The sequence below is a fragment of the Culicoides brevitarsis genome, chromosome 1 (genome assembly GCF_036172545.1).
Source record: "Culicoides brevitarsis isolate CSIRO-B50_1 chromosome 1, AGI_CSIRO_Cbre_v1, whole genome shotgun sequence".
NCBI classification, from domain to species: domain Eukaryota; kingdom Metazoa; phylum Arthropoda; class Insecta; order Diptera; family Ceratopogonidae; genus Culicoides; species Culicoides brevitarsis.
The window spans coordinates 23,051,759-23,071,524 of record NC_087085.1 but is presented as its reverse complement, the minus strand read 5'-3'; positions in this window follow the sequence as shown (position 1 = coordinate 23,071,524).

Here is a 19,766-nt window from a genome sequence, read left to right as displayed (position 1 = left end):
GGAAATCGTTGCATATTCCTAACAATTTTACAAATTTTTGTTAATTAAAAAGAAAAAACGATTATTTAAATAATAAATACCTCAAGTTCTTATTATTTATTTGCTTGCTTGCGACGTTCTGCTTACAAAAAATTCAAATACGCTTTCTGCTTACTATCTTAATATGAGGTGTAACATTTTTTTTATTTTCCCGTTTATAGTTAAATATTTAAATTTCATACGCTATTTAAATATTTTTTTAATGCTTAATTTTTTTTTCTTAATTGCATTCAGATTTTAGTTTTTAAAGAATAAAAATTAAAAATTATGAAAGTTAAGAAAAATTGTCAAACTGCTTTTTTCTATATTCAAGTAGAGTGACCGAATATATCTCATTGTAAAATGATAGAACAAAACCTATAGAGAATTGAAAAAAAATGTGATCACAATTTCAAATATCAGTTATCAGTTTTCGATTGACGTGAAATTTTGTGTGCTGAAAGTTGAATAAAGTTAGTCTGAAATTTGATTTAATAGCTTAGGTTTTGACATTTAAGTTTAAGCTTAAGCGGTACTTTTTATAACTCATGGTCATGGCCCAAAAACTTTATACGAAATTTAAGTTTATGTCCATATTAAATAAAAATGTTAAAAAAAAGATTAAAAAATAAAAATACACTAAAAAAAAGGGATTTTTGTTAGTCAAGTCCCTTTAATCAGCGATATTATAAATTAAGTAAAATCTAAAATGTGTAGTGAAAGAAACCACAATAGACTTATACAAATATTTTGTATTTTGAAGTTTTCGAGATATGACTTCATACAGATCATTTTTAAGACTCTTTAGAATACATATGAAGAAAAAACTTCGAGAAAATACCAGAAATTCTACTTATATATATAGTTTGTCTTGTAAGGAGAACGCTCGATTTGTTCGCAGAATGCAAAAATTAATATTGAGGTTCTTTTGCACTTTTCTTTTTAAAAACGGCATGGACTTTTTTTTTCACGTGTGTTTAACTAATTGGCGTGCCATTTCTGATTTTTCTTAATTTAATTTTAAGTTTTTATTTTTTTGTAAAGAGACTGGCGAGTTTTTTTTAAGTCTTCTCGCTTAAAATGAATATCATCGCGATTCATTGTTTTAAAAATTTCATTTGGGATGTTGACTCCGTTCCTAGTTAAATGTAGTTTATTGTGAATTTTTAATGAGAAGAGATTTCAGTCATAGGTGGTGCCATGCACCAGAGATGAGTTTGTGTAAAAAATGTTAAAATAAATGAAATTAAAAAAAATATTTTATCCATTTTAGTTCGTTTTGAAGACAGTTTTTAAGAGGGATTTTGCGATCAGACTACCAAGCGCGGCACAAGCCATCTCAGATTCAAATTAAACTAACTTCATTCGATTCATCATCCTCGAAAATGGTTATATCCATTTTTCCCGGAATTTTAGCTCGAACGGTTCGCCTTTAAAGTTATGAGTGCCCCGAAAGTCCTTTTTGGCTAAAAGTCGTGGAAGTTTCAGGGCTAAGTAGAGAAGCGTAAGAGAGTGTACTTTTCTAATATGTTTCCTTATCGATGGCTCTCATAAGAGCTCTCAAAGGAGATCTTTAACGCTAATTTTCACTAAAATAGCTCGGGCGAAGCCAAATCTCATCCGCCATAAAAAAGTGAATATAAATAGAAAATTCAAGTGTTTTTACGAATATTTCCAATAGACCGATAGAAAACCGTGTAGGTTTCTGAGGCTGTGAAAAGTGCTCCTTTAATAACGGAAAATCGCCCCTTTTCCCGCCATTTTTCAAAGTATTTCAAAACTTGGCATGGAGTCTTAAAGTGCTTAATTCAACATTTTTTTTGCATTAATCAATATTTTAGTTGATTTTAAGGTATATATATATAAATTATGGATTTGATAATTTAAAATTGATCTCAAAATATATATATATATATATATTTTTTTTTTTTTTAAATTAAGTTGAATTTCGTTAAGAGCGAATGTCAAAAATTGAATTTAGGTCAAATTTTATAATTGAAGTTAAAATATAAAAAACAAGCAAAAATGCTGAAGAAACTTGACCTCTATCTGAAACCGTTGCTGAGATATGGGGCATCAAAGTTGGGCTCTGAGAGCACCCCCTAAAATGACGATCCCTCTGTAATTCTTTTGTTTGTTGGCCAATCTCAATGAAACTTTGGGATCAAATAGTGCTTGATAAGTTTTTCCATGCGGAAGTTTTTTGAAATAATTTCTCCCGGCAACAAGCGCGCTATATGGATCTGAAAGCACACACTCCCTACTTTATAAAAAATATAACTTCAACTTTGGGGAACGAGGTTTCAGCTTGCTACGCCCAATTTTGTGACTTCTATGACGAAAAACTGCTAAAACCCCTCAAAACGGGGCAAAAACATAAAATTACGGTAAAACCGATAGCACCATCAGAAAGCTGAGAAAATTTCAGTAAGACACTCCATACATGTAAACTCGATAAAATAACTCGAAACATACGAAAAATCAATTTAAAGCTCAATAATTGGAAAACAAGGTTCATACAAGAACGCTCATCGCTCAACGTCGAATAATATTCATTTTTTCGAACTTAAAAGCATTATAACTCATATTTTTTCAAGTCAAATCATAAATTGAGTTGCAACTTATTTAACTGAAATTTTCTCAGTTTTCTGATGGTGCTATTGGTTATACTGTAATTTTATGTTTATGCCCCGTGGAGGTGTGTGTGTGTAGTGTCACAAAATTGGGCGTAGCAAGCTGAAACCTCGTTCCCCAAAGTTGAAGTTATATTTTTTATAAAGTAGGGAGGTTGTGCTTTCAGATCCATATAGCGCTTTTTCTGGAGAGGCTTGTTGCCGGGAGATACAAGCCCTTGAAAATGGGCTTCATTTTAACCCATTATGGCTACAAACAGGTCAAAATGGGTTAATTTCAAAAAACTTCCGCATGGAGTTAGTACCTCTTATCAAGCACTATTTGATCCCAAAGTTTCATTGAGATTGGACAACAAACAAAAAAATTACAGAGGGATCGTCATTTTAGGGGGTGCTCTCAGAGCCCAACTTTGACGCCCCATATCTCAGCAACGGTTTCAGACAGAGGTCAAGTTTCTTCAGCATTTTTGCTTGTTTTTATCTATATTTTAAGAATCAATCATAAAATTTGACCTAAAAAATTTTTTTGGATCAAAAATTCGGACATTCGCTCTTAAGTTGAAGTTCTTAAAATTAAAAAAAAATTCAAAATTTCTTAAAAAAAGATCAAAAAACGGTCAATTTTTATAATAATTTCAACCTTTTTTTATTTTGCCCCATAGGATTTTCGACTTTTGAAGTAGGCATGGGACAAAAAGTTGAAAAAAAAATTTGGAGCGGCCTTATTTATTTTTTACCGCATTTCGAAGAAAAAATGCGGTATTAAACTCGACTTGTCGTGTGTGTGTGTGTGTGTGTGTCAGTGTGTGTGTGTGTCAGTAACACTGTGCCCCAAAATTTTTTTTTGTAATTCTTAGTTAATTGAGGACTCTGAAGGTCAGTGGGCAGTTTCTTGGGTTGTGAGGTGTACGGAATTGTGAAAGGGTCATGAGGAGTACGAAAATGTGAAATGAGGAGTTCGAAAATGTGAAGTGAGGGGTTCGAAAATGTGAAGTGAGGGGTTCGAAAATGTGAAGTGAGGGGTTCGAAAATGTGAAGTGAGGGGTTCGAAAATGTGAAGTGAGGGGTTCGAAAATATGAAATGAGGAGTTCGAAAATGTGAAATGAGGGGTTCGAAAATCTGGAGTAAGGAGTACGAAAAGCAAAGATACATATGCAACCTCGAAATGCGGTTTAGTATGTCGTTCTTTAGACGACTACTTTCTCTATTTTTTTTTTTTTTTGATAAACTTAACTAAATGATAAACTATTACTACCTATAATGAGTTCTATTATTTACTACAGTATAATCTCCCAAAATCGGCACCCGAAATTCAAATAACTGTACGAATTAGAGAATTTTTATTCTCAAATTGGGCACCTACAAATTAATGAAAATATCAATTTTTTCGAGAAAAATTTTTAATATTTGATCAGTTTTACAAAAAAAAAATTAAATTAGCTGAATACTTTACAGACTTTACAAAAAAATTCAACAAAAATAACAATTTTCTTTGAAAAATTCATAAAATCTTTTTCTTTGAATTCATCAAAATTTTGACAGTTTTGTAGTTCATACTCTTTTTTATGACATTTTAGATAATTTTAAACCATTTTTTATTGAAAATATTCTAAATAAACATAAAACTTGAACTTTTGGTTAAAATATTTTGGTTACTGTATTTTATTAGGAAACTTCAAACATGATTTTGGTGTTTTTACCGCATTGCGAAGAAAAAATGCGGTATTATGCTGAAGATGTCGTATGTCATGTGTGGCCTAATTGGAATGCACCCGGAATGCAACCAGAATGCATCCGGAATGCAGCCGGAATGTCGGAATGCACCTGGAATGCAGCCGAAATATCATTCGGAATGCAGTCGGAATGTCATTTGGAAAGTCGGAATGTCATTCGGAATGTCGGAATGCAACCGGAATATCATTATGAATGTCGAAATGCAACCGGAATGTCATTCGAAATGTTACTACATCATAATAAAATTAATTAAATTTTAAATATCCCTTTTTAATAATAACCTTAACTTTATACATCTGAAATGCGGTACAGTTGAACGTACGCTGTACGGATACAGCTTGATCTAGTTTAGAATAAAATGCACCTAATGTTTTATTATGTGCTATAATATTATATGTATGTGTATTATGATTATATGATATATTTTATATATAGGTCATTTCACGACAAATTTCGGAAAATCACAACATCGTCAAATTAAAAATCTAAAAAATTGCCCATATAGAGCATTAAAAATCTAAAAGTGTTGTCCCAGCGAACTTTCATGAAGAAAAATGATGTATTCGAGACGACAAAAAATCCTAGTGAAAAAAATTAAAATTTTGAATTTTTGATCACGTGAAAATCTGACAATTTTCATAGGTTGAGGTCGAGTTTTTTTGAAAAAATTTTTTTTTATGAAATTGCTTGTTTTGTCGAGTAGATCGTTTTTCTCAAGAAACATATGGTCGGAAACTAACCATTTTTTTAATAACTTATAATTAGATTTATTGATAATAAATATCTCTTATATATAAATCTAACATTACAAGAGGAGTGGTCCCACTTCAGCTGGTATCGGGAGCTCAAAGAATCGTGATGGGCGTCTGTGTGTGTGTATGTGACTGGCATGGGAGGGTGCTGGAGGGAGATGGAGAGCTACAGTATATAAGTGCTAAGGATCACCAGAAAGGAATTCGTTAGCTGATATACTCTTTTCCAATTCGTAATTTTGCATTTCTTAACCAATTTTTCTGCTCGTAAGTCAGAAATTTGCAAGGGTTGAGTCGCTTATTTATTCAAAAAATCGAAAAAAAATCACGTTTTATCTTCTTATGCCTTTCCACGCAGGCGGACAACCGTTCTGATGCAACTTGGATCAAATTTTAGTGGCAGACATCTAAGGCGTCTCATCGTGAAGTTGTGGGATATTTTAGAAAATTAAGTTATTTTTCCGTTCCAGTGATTGAATGTACGTCATGTCAACAGAACTGAGGAGCTCCACAACGAAGCAAACATCGAAATGGTGAACGTTTTTCTTGATCGTTTATCGCTTTCATTCGAAGACCGCAGCAGACTTGTCGATAACCCAGCAGTAAGCCAACTTTTCGATTGATGAGTAATCCACAAATAGCTACTTCCCCACATCATAAATTTTAACCTACTCACTTTTTGATCTATTTTCTTTTGAATTATGTTTAGTTTAGTTTTAGTTTAAGTTAGAATGTAATGGAGGTTTTTGTGGAGATTTTCCTCTCATGAATTAAAACAGTTATAAAATTTTAAATCTTGCTCTGACAACATTGTACAGTAAATTAGTTTGTTAGAAGCCACCTCCCTGGCGTTACAGTAGATTACTTAGTCCGTTTTTCTTTCATTACATTATTTATGATTTTTTTACTGATAACGAATAATTTACAGCCGTAGTATACCGTAGCATAACAACTTCTTTAACTCTTTTTGGGATTCAACTACATACTGAATGATAGTTATTTCTTACAGGAAAGTTCTAACAAAAAAATAAATAAATTTAAACGTTTTGTAGTTTCTAGGTATGACTCCAATTGAATATAGAGCATAATTGCATGATTTTTATCTGATATTCATGTTTTTTCATTTCTAATACGTAAGTATCTATTCTTTGAAAAACACAAATACATCTGTTGATTATTTAAACAATTGTTTGAATGGTCGATTTTTATTCTTTGATACAGAAAATATTATTTCAAATCTATTGATGCAATTAGGGGTATCAAATTTTAAAAGTGTTTTTCTATTGTTGTTATTGTATGTGTAAACAGAAAAAAAAGTTTTTTATATTACAAAATCAAAGATAGAAAAGGTATAGATATCTTAAGGGTGTCTTTAATCAGTAGCCAGACTATTTTTTTCAAAACTTATTTTGATTTTTTTATTTGTTATTCTCAATCTTCAGGCAAAAGCTCTAATGCTTAACTATTTCTATTATTTCATTTTTTGTACTTGAGGTTTGAATTATATGTCGAAAATTTAAAAACAAACAAAAAATCTTCTGATTTTTTATTACGATTATATGTACATATATACAAGGATATGCCAATCATACAAAACAAAACTTTGGCCAATTTAATAATATCTTTTATTCGCTTTTATACTCGTAAAGTAAAAGAAAAAAGTGAGAATGAAATTGATATATATGAACACGTGAATGTAAACATTCAGAAGCGACTGGCTTTTACAAAACGTAAAACTGCCGCTCATGTCCACTTCTATTAAATATATTCAATTCATTACTCTTATTAGCATATATGTATGTATATATAATTGTACTGTACCTAGGTACTCAGATATTTGTCGGCAATTTTTATTTGTAGAATTTTGTCAAAAAGGAAACGAGGTAGGCTGATTCTTTCAAGTAAGGTTCGCCTGATTCGATCAAATCATTAACAAATGTAGTTGAGTCATCGTTTGAAAAACAATTGCAAAAGAATCAAAATTAAAAAAAAGAAACTGAAAAAGAAATTATTTTTAGAATATAAAATTTTCCTTTATGCAGATTCTGCCATTTTTGTTTTCATTTGTTATGTTAAATATTGACAACGTAGCGAAGTCACACTGAGACTTGCATATAGAACATACATTCAAATAGGGTAGCTCGTGCAATGTATGTACTTAAATTTTATGATTCACAAATCTTTTTTACTTCACCACTTAAGGGTTTCCATACAAATATTCTCTATAGAAATAAAAGAGATAACACAATACAATATAAATATATAGGGGTGCGTTTTTACTTATATGTAATGTCGTATTGAAAATAAAAGTACATTTAGCAAACTTTCAACACATTTACGTATATATTCTTATGTATCTGTGTATAAACAGTAATAGAAACCCGATAGCGGCCATGATAAACATCGTAATTTCCCCCTTTTTATTGCCCTTAACAACAATGCTGCTATTAGATAAGGACATCATTGTATATAATACTAAGCATTTTGAATCGAAGCAAAATGGCTGCAGAAAAATATAATAATTATTGAATGATTCCGAGCTGTAAATTTAGTACTCCTTATAAAATAAACCCATATTTTTCAGCAACTATAGCAACTTTCAGTTCACTAAAAATAGATTTGTTTGAGAAACTTCAAACCAAGTTAAATTTAAGTTTCAGTGGAAAAATATAGGAGGTTGATTAACTTTTATAAGATCTTCCAGGGTCGAAAATACTTTTAGTAAAAAAAAAACTAAAAGTTTTTGCTTAAGTAAAAGTCTAAATTAAGTTGGCTGTTGACTTTAAAGTTAAAAGTAAAAACAAATTAAGGTGATTTAATTTTGCTTAAGTAAAAGTTTTAAGTCAAAGTTAAAGGCTTAATTTTTTAATATATTTCAATTTTTCCATGAAAAAATTTCCCGGGCGAAAAGGAAAAATCGCACAACTGTACTTTTTGACAAAATTGAGTTAAGAATGAGAAAATATGCTCAAAGACGAGTATTTTAAGATACATTGAGAGATTTTCAAAAATTTTTTAAAAACAGGAGTTTTATATCAATATGCCAGATCGCACAATTGTCGTACAAATTGTCGATAATCCAAATTTCAAAATTTCTCTAAATCATTTTTTGTTTATTTTTTTCTGTTATTTATGCCTTATTATTGCATAAAAAGTCAGTCAGCAGTTGTGCGATTTATCCTTTTCGCCCGGGATTTGATTTATTGAAAAAATAAAGTTTTTAATATTGGCTTAATTGACTTATTTTTTTTCCCTCAAGCTTAAGTAAATTAGCTTACTTAGATTTAATTTATATTTTAAAGTAAATTGTGTCTTTTACTTAAGCAAAAGCTTTTAGTTTTTTCTTTGACTGACAGTATTTTCGACAGTAAAATCTTCTGTTAGCATTACTTTTTTATAAATTGGGAACAATTTTGACATTTTATTTCGCATTTTTTGATTAAACAATAAACAATAATAATAAAATCATGTTTTCTTTTGAAACATAGAAGAATTTTTTTTTCAAGTCACTTGACTAAAAATTATATTTTAAAAAAATTTTTAATTTGGGAGATTTTGGTTGATTTGTTCCTGTTTTGTGTTCAAATACCTAATAAACATTTATTTTAAAAAAATGTTAGAAAATTACAATCAAAAAATTCAAAAATATGTATTTTAGCATTTAAATCTTGCAAAAATAAGCATCTGTATCACCATTTTATTAGCGTACTTTCGTTATTTTTCATTTTATTTTACAGTTTTGCTATTTTTACAGTTTTTATTCAATATTCAAGAAAAAATTTTAAAATTTGGATTTTAGGATATTTTCATATAGTTACAAGGATTAGCTTAAATTGATGATTTCCGCTCATTTATTTTTTTTAACTTGAATCAGATGACTTTTAATATGAATGAACATAAAATAGTCGAAATAAGATTGAAAGAAACTACCGAAAATCATACAAAAGTGTTGAAACAATTTGATAAAAATGATGTCGCTATTAATATATAATATTATTAATATAATATTTATATATTTATATTTTTTTAAATGGTAAAAATTTCACTTATGACACCAAAAGACCGATAATACTTAAGTACATATTACTTCACTGATTCATACAAACATTTATTATTAATAATGAAAATTCAAACAATAAGAAAAAAACTATAAAAATCTCGGTTGTGAATAAAGCATTTTATAATATCAATTACTTTTGTTTACTGAAAAGCGATATAAACCTTTGATTTTCACGATTTGCTTTTATACTTTTTTGATCAATTTTTAAATAACAAAATTGAATCATTTTTTTTTTTAAATTTTCTAATTGACAGAAAGTACAGAATTATTTATCTCTCGAGGGGGCTCAATCATATTAATTTGATGGGCAAAATCTGACAAAAACGAACTTTGTTCGAATAAAAAAGGAGAGAAAACGTATGTTAAGATAGCAAGTAAAAATTCATCAAATAAATTTCATTACGAGAAATGCTTTGGTTTCATAATGAAAACATATAATATTGTGTTACAAATGAAATGCAAGTTTATTATTAATAATAATAAAAAGTACAGATTTATTTTTTTGAACAATATCTTTATTCTATTGAAACGAGGGAGAAATATAAATATGGCGCTTAGATCAAACTCATTCATATTCTTTCAATGTAATTGCTTTTGATAAAGACAGATTGCAAACAAGTAGGGGCTATGGGTTTTATGTATTTTTTTTTTGTTAATTGGTAGGGAGAAGAATTGCTTTGTATTTTATTATTATTATTTTTTTTTGCATTCACAAAAGAAAAAAAGGGAAAACGATATCCTGCAATATAAAATACTAGGTACATTGCGTTAAGAATAACTTTGTAAGTTAAGTATTTTTAATCGTTAATTAAATGACACATAAGCACTGAGGCGTGGCTTAGTACATCTACAAATTAACCAAATGGACGATGAATATTATTAGTGAGTTAACTTACTTACTCAAAGTAATAAGCTATTTGACTAAATGGCTTTGTTATGATCAGATATTACAAACAAAATTCTTGGTTTAGGAATTATACATATATGTTTAGGCAAGTGATTATTTAACTAGTAAGTTGAGTTGCTAAAAAACTGATTCCGAATATATTATATACTTTTAACTTCTATGCGAAGCTTTTGCAAATATAAATATAAATTTACTGAAATTTTCAGAAAATTTATTTGCTTATAGCGTCCAAACTAGAGGCGCTACGCATAATTGGCCAAGCTTATGTTTAAGCTTATTCTTTAAGCTTTATGTAACTGCATGAAAATACAATAGGAACTTTTTGAGGTACGCAGACTCAAAGTTTTTAAAATTTATAGTTTTTGACCAATTACTTTTATTTCAAATCAAAAGTTATTTTATCTTTCTACAAATTAAATTTAAAAAATCTTTTGAAGACGTTTTTAACGACTATTCAATTGTTAAAATCGGACTAATAGTTAAAAATATATGCACATTTGAAAATTTGACGCGCAAAAAATCGAAAAATGCGCGAAAAACGCGAAAAGGGTCAATAATGAGTCATAACCAAAAATGACCGATTGGGATTTGTTCAGGATGACAAGGCTTATCCGCATACGAAATTTCAGCCAAATCGAATTTTTTACTCAGATATTAAATAATTATGCCCAGTAGTCTTCTTCATTTGCTAATTATATGTTCAGGATGACAAGGCTTATCCGCATACGAAATTTCAGCCAAATCGAATTTTTTACTCAGATATTAAATAATTATGCCCAGTAGTCTTCTTCATTTGCTAATTTAGAATTAATTATACCTAGGCTTTTTTATTGAAATTCCAATGTTTTCTGTCTGTCATTCTGTCATCGTGTCACGCTTTTTTACATACTAAGAATACAAATGGCGATATAATTCTTTATCGCATTAGGTATTGGATCGGCTAAGTTCACAATGTGCATTGGGGAAATGTTTTAGAATGTGTATTGGGGCAAGGTTTTAGATTGTGCATTGGGGCAAGGTTTTAGAATGTGCATTGGGTCTTCATAGAATGTTCAAGAAACTTCATAGAATGTTCGAGAAAGTTTAATATGTTCGAAAAAATAAAAGTAGGATGGGTTAACCAGTTATCGTGCACTTAAGGAAATTTTCAACTTTGAACGTTAATAACTTTTGAACCGTAAATGATAGAAAAAAGGGGTTTTCACATATGAAATCAGCAAACTGTTAACTATTCATTCCAATTAAAAAAATTTACAACTCAGAAGAAATTTTTGGAAAAATTTGAGTTTTTTCGAAAAAAGTCACTTTTCACCAGTTATCGTGTTTTTTACCAGTTATCGTGCATCAAAAAATCAAACAAAATTTTATGAATTTCAATTATTTTTAATCCAAAGTAATTCAAATTAATCAGAAATATTTGTGAATTCGAGACACAAAATTAAATAATATAAATTACAAAGGGATGTGATAATTGCAAGTTAGTTTAAAAAAGGATTAATTATTACTCAGAGAAAATAAATTTTTGCAAGTTATTATTGAGGATTCCTAATTATTAAAGTAAAATTTAAATTTACTTATGAGTTTAAGTTATAATTATCAAATTTGTCGGAATAACAATCATTATTGTTTTCAATATCGTCGTTTTGATCGACATGTTTTTCAATCTGTGAATTCAAATTAAGGTTTTTTGCTCCACGTTTCTTTTTTCTGTTTAGTTTCTGTTTTTTTTTTAGCTTCTTTCGCGATTTTTTTTCTAATCTTGATTTTTTTCGTTGTTCTTTTTCCTTTTCTACTGCTTTTTTCAAATTTTCTTTATTTCTTTGTAATTCTTGCCATTTTTCAGAAGTTAGGACAGCAGGCATAATTTCTTTTTTACGTTTTGACCCTTTCGAAATTGAAGTTGGTTGTTTTGGCCAAAAAACAATATTTTCTACTTGGACCTCTTTGGGTTTTGGCGCAATATTTGCATTTAAAGTGCTTAAAGCACGACGTTTTTTTGTTAATGTACTAGTTGATGCGTAAAAATGTGTTTTGTTTGCTGCATTTTTTGTTCGCGGAAGACCTGAAACGCGTGCTTCTATAAATTTTGAATTTTTGAAAGGCTTTTCTGCCGACAATCGAGCGTTCTTTCTAGCTTTTTGGATACAAAGTGCATTATTTTCATCTGCGCTGGCCGATGTACAATTCTTTATATTGCTAGAACTCGCAGTATTTACGGAAAAGGTGTTTTCGTACGCTACTTCCTTGGAGTTGCCATGGTCTTCGTTCAGCGAATACCCAGGAAACACTGTATCACTTGAAAGTTCGTCATAATCAGCGCTGTTAAAAACATGAATTTCTCTTGCTGTAGGTGGATCGTTGCTGTTTTCGTCGTAAGTTTTATTAAAATTTTCAGCAAAAACTTCATCATTGACGTTCCTTAAGATGTCTTCATAATCCAGTGTACCTGAATGTTCGGCAAGACCGTCGTTTCCAGGGTCCGCTGGCGGATTAACATACTCGACACTGACATTCAACGAATTTTCGGCGTTGCATTCAACATTTTCATAATCGATATTGCAATCTGCAAAAAAAAAACAAAAAAAAAAATTAAAAAGAGATGACAAAAAACAAATTTTAAAGCAGGTATATTTTTAAAACTAGTGATCAGTTATCGAGCCGATGAACTGGAGCACATTTACATTTTAGATACAGTTTTTTCATTCAAACTTCTTACATGCTTTTTTATTATTTAAATTAAAAATATGCATTAGGACAAAGTTTTCGAATGTGCATTGGGGCAAAATTTTAGATTGTGCATTGAGGCAAAGTTTTAGATGGTTCATTGAGGCAAAGTGTTAAAGAAACTTCAAAACTGTACGACAAAATTTATAGAAATGTTTGAGAAAGCTCATAGAAGCTTCGAAAAAGTTCATGAAATGTTCAAAAATATTTAATTCAAGTTTTCCATTAAAGCTTCAAGAATGTTCATAGAAGCTTCGAGAAACTTCATAGAATGTTCAAAAACTTTCCATACAAGTTTTCCATACAAGTTTTTATACAAGTTTCGCTACGGACGGACGGACACGCATCCAAGCACAATAGCGCCTTTATTTTCTTCGAAAATGTAAATGCGCTAAAAATATTTTAAAAAGATGCTTTTTTATTAAGGGCCCTAAAAAGTAAAAATAAACGAAACTTTGCCCTAATGCACATTATAAAACCTTGCCCAAATGCACATTCTGAAACCTCGCCCCAATGCACATTCTGAAACTTCGCCCCAATGCACATTCTGAAACTTCGCCCTAATGCACATTCTGAAACTTCGCCCCAATGCACATTCTAAAACCTCGCCCCAATGCACATTCTGAAGTTTTTTTAAAATTTAGGCAAAAGAAAAAACATGAGAGGCCAAAATAAGTAAGAATAATTTCAAGTCTAAGTGAAAAGTAATTGAAATAAAATTGTTGGACTCGAATGTCTTTTTTTTTTGCTTAAATTTTCAAAAACTTTCGTTTGTTTTTGACTTTTTAGGGCCCTTAATAAAAAAGCATCTTTGTAAAATATTTTTTTATTTTATACTTTTTTTTACAATATGTACATTAAATTAAAAAATTTAGAAAAAAAATTTCATAAAAAATTTTGAAAAATAATTCAGTAATTTTATGGAAATATTTTTAAAGGAGAAGAAAATTAATATTAAAATACGATTTTCAGTACAAAAATGACTTGAAAAATTTAAAAAACATATCTAAACTTAAATTATGAAAGTACTTAAAAAAACGGTAATTTTTGATGAAATTTTCAAAGTTTTTTTTGATTTGCCCAGTTGGATTTTCGACTTTTAAAATGGGGCATCAAACTTTATTTTTGTTTTTCATTTGGAGTGGCTTTACAAGCATTCAAACACCTTGGAATATTCTTCCTGATTATTTTTCAATAAATTAGGTAGGAGAAAATTAAAATAACTTTCATTATCTTTTTGACAGGATTACTTACAGAAAATTCACGACTTTAAAAGTTTTTCAGTTATATACTCAGGAAAAAACTGTTGTAAGTTCCCAAAAGCTACTTTAGTTAAGAAGAATGCTCCCACGCAGGTTGAAAATTAACTTTTAGATTTTATTATTTTTTATTACGTTATTATTATTAATTATTTCTAACTTCAAAAATCTATACAACAGCCGTTTAAAAAAAAAATAGAAAAAAAATATTTTTGAAGTTTTCAACTTCTAAAATCATTTTTATATTTTTCAAAAAAAATAAAATAAAAAAAATAAGGAAAAAACAAACCATGAAGCATGAAACAAGTCTGCTTGAAGGAAAACGAAAAAAAAAACAAACTATAAAGTATGAAACAAGTCAGCCCCTAGGAGAACGGAAAAAAATTGTGCGCCAAAAAATATAAAAATTTGGGCAAAAATTATTGAATTGAATTTTTGATTTAAGATAAAAAATTAAGATGACATTACTTTAAATGTTTAGGTGAAAAGATAACTATGTCATAAAAAATGTTAGGTATAAGATATTATAAAAAATTTGCCCAAATTTTTATATTTTTTGGCGCACATTTTTTTTCCGTTCTCCTCGGGAAAATGCATACATATATGCATAAAGTTGAAAAATATACATATATTTTTGAAAATAATATTTTCTTTTTACCGCATTTGGGAGAAAAAATGCGGTATTACCCTGGCAATGTTGATAATGGTGCTGGTTTGCCAAAAACAGTGTGGGTTCTAATAGTTGTTATTACAGATAGTAGTTTTCGTAATAAATAATGTTTGTAGCAAAATCGACCATACTTTAAATTTTTGTACGTACGAAAACGTAAAATCTTATTTGCTTTGAATATTTTTTATTGATTTCTTGATTTAAGCATGATTTCGGAAAAAAATATTTAATTTAGCGACTATTTCTGTTGAATATACATATTACGTAAATATTCAGCCCTTAGAGATAGTGATAGTAAGTAAGTTGTATATATCTATATCTTGTACACTAAAGTGCTGTACATGCACCTGCTTAACCCTTATCCAAATATGCTAATCTCGAAAATTTTGAACCTCCAAAATTGTCAATTTTCAAAATTACTATCTCCAAACGTGAATGAACAAAATAACAGTCAGCGTTGGAGTTAAATTTCTATGCTAAAACTAATTTTAAATGTACTTTGAATGAATTTTCAAATGAACTTTGATCCAATAGTTTTTAAAATTGAATAAATAAATCAAATTCACAAAAACACGTACTGCATATGAGATTTTGACAGTTCGTTCGTTCGCCAAAGTTAAATTTTCTATTGAATCGATAAGTAAGATTGCCTTCCTACAAATTCAATACTATACAATAAATACTTAATCTATTGACATATAGATGTCAGTACCTGTTTTTTGTTTTCGCATTTTTCTTAAAATTTGATTTCTTTTACACTATTTTTTCATTTTGTTCAAATTGTTTAAAAATATTTAATCACATTATGTATTTATCGAAAGGCACCCAAATAGAGGATCCAAACACTCAGCACACTTAATACTTTCCTAAATACTGTAAATTAGACTTTTAGTCTCTCAGGCAGATCTAGTATTTATATACAACATAACTTTTATTTAAATAAAAATGTATTCATTAAATGGACAATTTAGTTGATTATGAACTTCCTTTATTTTTATTGATTTTAATTTAATGACAAAAGAATAATTAAACATGCGTCAAAATCAAAAATAAAAGCGTTTAAAAAAAAGAGCTAAAACCATAAATAGCTTCAATGACAAATCAAGAAAGAACAGATAAACCGCATTTAAAATGCGTTGATCTCTTAATATTTCCGGGGTTTCTTTGAATTTCCTCTTACTTACTCTTTCTTTCTGACTCTTAGGATTTTGAAAGTTTTCAAGTTTTTTCGATTTTTGAGAATTTTACACAACTAAGCTATTTTGAGGATTTTTCTATTTTTAAAAACGGTTTTTGTAATGAAATAAGTAATCCGTTGTTCTGGATCTCCAATCATATAAGTTGAATTCGCACGTTTATGGAGAAAATTGGAAATGTCTAAAAATTGTTGAATTTCCTACCTACCATGAAAAGTGCGATCTACCGTGATTTAAAAAGTCTGTTTGTGTTTCACGTTTAAACGCCTAAAATATTAAAATATAAGAAGTTAAATATATAAAATTACTTCTAAAAAATATAAAATTATATTTTATCTTCGTAAAATATGAGAAATATAAAAAGAAGAACTTTTATTATTCAGTAGGTTTTTCATAAAAAAAAACTGAGGTTGAAAACTCGTTGGTTTTGAAATACAAAACATAATCGACTTTTCAAATTTCATCTTTAATTTCAGCTTTAATGATTCTAGATGGCTTTAAGTTTGCATAAACCTTTATTTTGCATAATAAAGCATGTGTTCAAAGAACCAACTCATTTTAAAATTTAATAAAAAATTTTCATTGAAAATTAAATGATAAATCTCGATAAGGTTGACACAATTATCAAAAACGTTTCAGGTTTCATAGACCTTCTGAACATTAGGTGGGTTGTGTATCGAGTATCTTGTAGTGTAAAAAAAGTTCACTTTTCTTTATAATTGTCAAGTAACTTACATGTTTTGAATATGAATTTTGAAAATTAGGGAGGATGAATATTTTTCTTTGCAAGATCGATCATATTTCACTAAAAATTTGAAAATATATGAAAAAATCGAATTCTCAACTGATTTTAATGGAAATTTTGGTATTTAGGAATTTAGGTTAAAAATGTATCCAAATTTGAAAATTTTCTTACATTTTAGGTACTAGATATCTTTCCTGAGAATTTCTCAAAAAATTAGGTTGGAGGAAACCTAAAAAATTTCGATAATTATTTCAGCCTCACTTAGGAGGTTTTCTTGCCTTGCCTGAATAAAAGTATGTTTATTTATTTCAACCGCATTTCGAAGAAAAAATGCGGTATAAATGAACTAAAAAATTTTTCCGATTAGTGTACAACAAGTCACAAATAATACCGCAGTCATATAAGTTATTTAATAGCTTTAATTGTTGATTTGTATTTAAATTTAGTTTAACAAGGAATGACATTCAATCAAAGACCACTATCACATGCAGAATTAAGTTTACTTTACAGAACACTTTTTTAAACGTTCTGAGTGTATGGTGGAGCCGTTGATCTCTGAAATGATGATTCAACAGGGATTTCACATCATTGATTTTTTTTTCGGTTCAAGAAATCACAGTTGGATATCAATTTATTTGCTTGTTAATTTGAAAAAATCAACCAGACGACTACATAGATATTAATTGTAAAAATCCTAAAATTATTATACTTTTTATAAATAATATTTAAGTGAAATTTAAATTACACAAGTATTTAAATTTTATGAAATAGGTGGAAGAAAAGTATGAAAAAGCAAAACCTTTAAATTTAACCATTCGAATTACCTATATGTTCGAGAGTTATAAAACAAAAGTAAAAATATGTATGGACCGAAAGACGATCTATCTACGAAAGTCAAAGGAAATGTTATTAATGAATTTTTACGATACAAAAATACATACATTTCCCTCTCTTTAAATGCGGAACTAAAAATATATTTCAGGATATTTCTTTGTAGATGTCTTTTGCAGTAGTGCAAATATCAGAGACAATTTTGTTTTATAGAGGGTGACTATTCATGCGCATTAACCACTGACTGACAATCATTTGTTGCAAATTGTATAAATGTTTAAAATACATGGTATTTTCCTAGAAACATTTTTATGTATTTAGTTATCAGAAAACAGAAATACATATTTAGGCGCCATCCATTTATGGCGTCGGATAAAAAGGGACATTTTTTGACCCCCATCCCCCCTATAATCGGAAACCGGCGGAATTTAAAGTCCCCCCTAAATTACGACGAAAGAAAAATTGTAAAAAAATTAGCTCAAATTTATATGGAAATTTGTGTAAAATTGTACATATTTAATCGGTTAGTTAAAAAACAGATCAAAAAAGTTTGAAGCGCTTAAATATTACTGACAAATTGAAACAAAAAATCTTAACTATAGAGAATTTTTACGACGTCGTATTTTCCTTTTACCCCCCCTCCTCCTACGTCAAAATCCATCGGAAATTCATGGACCCCTACCCCTGTCAAACTTCTGACACCGTAAATGGATGGCGCCTTACCGAAATTGAACATTTGAATTCATTTAAATATTTTTAATTATTTTTTTTATAAACAAAATCTCAAAGTAAATAAATATGTAGTTTAAAATTATATCAATTCAATAAATAACTATATTTAGTAAATAAATCTCTATAAGTTTCTATAAAAAAAAAGTTCAAGTCTTTTTTTCATTATAAAAATTTGAATGAAACAGTCCGAAGATATTAAACTTTCCTACAAATATTTTCAAAAAACTAGAAAAACTTAGCAACCAATTAAAAAAAAAGTTTTTTTTCCTTATGTGAAAATTTTTCTGGCAGTTTATTGAATTCTTATGTATTGTATGTTTATTGTATTGTAAATTTATCCTGTCTTCTAATGTTAATTGTTTATATCAATATTTATACTCTTATATTAGTGGTTTTGATTTAGAAATTGTTAATTGAACTTTTGTCTTCTTTATTTAAACCGAAGTTTAACCCCTATTGAAAAATGCTGAATTGATCAAAAATTAACGTTATTGTGTAGAAAACAAAAATAAACAAAATCAGACAAAAATTAGCATCTGTGTATGTCTGTTTATTAAGTAAATGACTATAAAACCTATGAGATGTTTTTATCTGTATTTAATCTTCCTTATCGTATCCCTTTGATCGAATTAAATGATCCAACACCGGGATCATATTACGTTAAATGTGATTACTACCAATATAAAATATATAGTTTGATAATTTGAGGGGTGCGTTTACGATTGACATAAAATATTAGATCATATAGAGTTGTATTAAAACACATGTCAAACAGAGACCTCCACATGTTGTTATCGCATATTCTGAGCACGTCTATACAATTTAAAAGATAAAATTTTGAATATCAAAGTTACCAAATAAAATAAAGTTTGGTTAGAATTTACTGGTTTTGTTTTTGTAACGAAGAAAATGATTTTGAACATATAAAAACTGTTAAATATTGCAGTGCGTGGTGAATTGCATTTAAAAATATTTTGAGGTTAAAATTAAAAAAAATATATATATTTTCAAAACGTCAGGTACTTGTCCTTTAGTTTAATTATGTACTTGCATGAACAGTTCTTTTGTTATAAGCTACTTTGAATATAACAAACCGTCTTGCAAACAATAAGATGTTCACTTATTTATTTACGGTTTGATTGTTACTTTGTTACGAAACATAAGCTAACTATCAATTGCTGTAATTGATAGACTGAGACAATTCTTAAAATTAATAATATTAATAATTTTACACATCGTTGCGTCAAAAATATTGTATACATAATTGTCACTGTTACTATTAAACGAAACAAATGGCGTTCTGCTCAAATAAGTTTTTATACGCATCACATTTACAGACCTCACCCTTGTCATAAGTCTATTTTTTTATTTAAATTCAAGCAGGTTATTACACATCATATCATTGTATTAAAATTTATAACTATAGGAAATACTAAATTAAGTGTAATAAATATCCAAGTTTGATAAATAAAGTCAATAATAGCAAATTAATTTGACAAAACGG